The following is a 3,182-nucleotide window of genomic DNA, read 5'->3' as shown; positions in this document are numbered from 1 at the left end:
ATTTGTCTGAGGGATACAGAACTGCAGGAATGGCCCTAATTTCACCTCTGTTTATCCTGTAAACTACAACCTGTAAATAGAAGTTAGCATTCCTATTGTAACAAAATTAACTTTTATGAAGTAAATTATGTTTCCTAGCCTAACAAAAACTCCACATTATAAAACAAACACACACACACACATAAGCAATAGAAAGCACTCAATTTATTTGTTAAAGAAATTTTGTTTGATTTTAAAAGCAAAGTTGTCACAAAATAAATAAAATAGAATACTAGAGAAGAGAGAGGGTATCCAACAAGGTAGAAAAAGGCTGGACTGGGTTACTGTGGAGTTAATGACTTATGGTTCACCTCAAAGATGCACTAACAATGGGATCTTCTGCTTTCTATATCTTCAATAAAATCTACTACACTCGCAAGTGCTTTTTGGATTGTCTTGCATTGGCACATGTGTGTTATAGGAGGTTTTATATCCAGCTCTATCTCAAATTGGATTGTCACCCCCAAATTGAGAAATCACCTTGCCATGACTTCACAAGTCATGGCTGGGAGGAATCAGTCAATGACCCAGCATGGTCTCAGCTAGCCCTTGAAAACCACTCAAATGTAACAGAAAAACCATGAGAATCATTCCTGCATTTCTGTTTGGGGAGAACAAGTAGTTTAGATGTCATGTTTCAGTTAGAGAAATGTTTTTCTTTGAATATGCGATTCCAGCAAAGTATATCCATCATGAACTAGCACATGAGAGAGAGAGAGTTGTGAATATTAATTACCAGTTAAGAGAATGGAAGCCTATGGGAATATATGTAGAAAATCCTAAAAACGCAACATAAAATTGTTAGAACTAATAAATGAATTCCATAATTTTTCAGGATACAAAATCAACTTACAAAAAAACACGGTTGCATATCTGTACACTAACAACAAATTATGCAAAAGAGAAATTAAGCAAAGAATCCCATTTACAGTGGCATCATAAAGAATAAAATACTTAGAATTAAATTTAACCAAGGAGATATAAGATTTGTACAATAAAAACTAAAACACTGATGAAAGAAATTAAAGCAGACACAAATAAATGAAAGAACATTTTGTGTTTAAGAATGAAAATTGTTAAAATAGTCATACTACACAAAGCAACCTAAAGATTTGATGTAGTTCTTGTCAGAATCCTAATGATATGTTTTTACAGACATAAAAAGAAATTCTACAATTCATATAGATCCACAAAAGACCCTAAATAGCCAATGATATTTCCAGCAAGCAGAACAAAGCTTGAGGCATCACACTTACTGATTTCAAAATATATTACAAAATGATGGTAATCAAAACAGTATGATGCTTGCATGAAAATTGACAAATAGACCAACGGAGCAGAATAGAGAGCCCAGAAATGCATCCATACATATATTGTCTATTGATCTTTGACTAGGGTGTCAAAAGTACACAATGGGGAAAAGTATACTCTTCAGCAAATAGTGTTAGGAAAACTGGATATCTGCATGTCACAGAATAAATTGGACCCTTATCTTGCACCATACCCCAAAGCTACTCAAAATGGAGAAGCGGCGCAAAAGGAGCGGCCAGGGGGCGGCAGCGGCGCTCGCGGCGCCGGACCTGGTGGCCTCGCTGGGCGGCAGCGGCGAGGGCGCCGGTGGCGCCTGCTGGCTACCCTGGGAGCCGCACCAGCGAGGCCAGCGGCCCGAGCGCAGGGAGCACCGGAAGCAGCGACATGGTCTAGGCCTCTGGGGTGTCGGGCTCGGTGCCGCAGGAAGCCAAATATCTGTTACCAACTTTGGAAAAAGAATTATTCTTGGCAGAGCACAGTGATCTTGAAGAAGGTGGTCTGGACCTGTGTCATTAAAACCAGTTAGTTTCTACATATCAGACAAAAAAGAAATGCTTCAGCAGTGCTTCTGTGTCATCGGAGAGAAGAAGTTACAGAAAATGCTGCCTGACTTGTTAAAGAACTGTTCAGTAGAAGAAATTAAAAAATTATGCCAAGAACAGTTAGAACTCCTATCTGAAAAAAAAATATTGAAGATTCTTGAGGGTGACAATGGTATGGACTCTGATTTGGAAGAGGAGGCGGATGGCTCGAAAAAGGGATCTGATTTAGTCAGTCAACAAGACATCTGTATAGATTCTTCTTCATCCCTGAAAGAGAACAAGCAACCTGAAGGTCTGGAATTAAAACAAGCCAAAGGGGAAGATAGTGATGTTCTCAGTATAAACGCAGGTGCTTATGACAGCGACATAGAAGGCCCATGCAATGAAGAGGCAGCTGCTCCTAAGGTCCCAGAAAATACAGTCCAGAGTGAAGCTGGTCAGATAGATGATCTGGAGAAAAGACATTGAGAAAAGTGTGAATGAGATTCTGGGACTGGCAGAGACTAGGAGCACAAAGCAGCTACCCTAACTGTTCCTCCACCAGAAGATGTTCAGCCTTCTGCACAGCAGCTGGAGCTGCTAAAACTTGAGATGAGGACAAAAGCCATTAAAGCTCTGATGAAAGCTGGTGATATAAAAAAGCAGCCTAGTTATTTAATTTGAACCTGAATTTTAGGTGTGTTTGAACAAAGCCACATGATATGACTTTGTATCTGAAATTTATTTGGGTCTTACATGATATTTCTCATGTAACCCTTGTTAGATAAACTCAATCTCGACCTAAAATACCTATGGCTATTTTTGTTGATGTTACTTTTTTTTAAAAATATATTTTATTGATTTTTTACAGAGAGGAAGGGAGAGGGATAGGGAGTTAGAAACATCGATGAGAGAAACATCGATTAGCTGCCTCCTGCACACTCCCCACTGGGGATGTGCCCGCAACCAAGGTACATGCCCTTGACTGGAATCGAACCCGGGACCCTTGAGTCCGCAGGCCGACGCTCTATCCACTGAGCCAAACTGGTCAGGGCAGATGTTACTTTTATATTATATATGTGTTATTGTTTTATGAGTGCATGACAAATATTGTTAGATAATTGGATACTTTGTTAGATAAGTATTTTAGCTTGTCTGCAGATTAATATCTGAAAAGCCATTAGCAGAGTCATGGTAATTTTTTTATTAATTTTTAAATATTTTGGTACCAAGCCTAAAAGCTTAAGAAAAATTGACTAAGCATGTTGCTCTTAAGACCACCTATATTTTGCAATGAAATATTAAATTAGT

General features: G+C 38.6%; 1 pseudogene across 1 annotated transcript; it reads left to right on the top strand.

The window, feature by feature from the left end:
* The first annotated feature begins 1,559 nt into the window (after positions 1 to 1,559).
* Positions 1,560 to 2,555, top strand: LOC308515506 (caspase activity and apoptosis inhibitor 1-like; annotated as a pseudogene). Its single transcript has one exon. The product of its transcript is annotated as a caspase activity and apoptosis inhibitor 1-like (transcript).
* Positions 2,556 to 3,182: the final 627 nt, after the last annotated feature.

The sequence above is a fragment of the Myotis nattereri genome (assembly GCF_964212035.1).
Source record: "Myotis nattereri genome assembly, chromosome: 3".
In the NCBI taxonomy this organism is placed as follows: Eukaryota; Metazoa; Chordata; class Mammalia; order Chiroptera; family Vespertilionidae; genus Myotis; species Myotis nattereri.
Note: the sequence above shows the minus strand (reverse complement) of the source record. Positions and strands in the feature narration are given on the sequence as shown.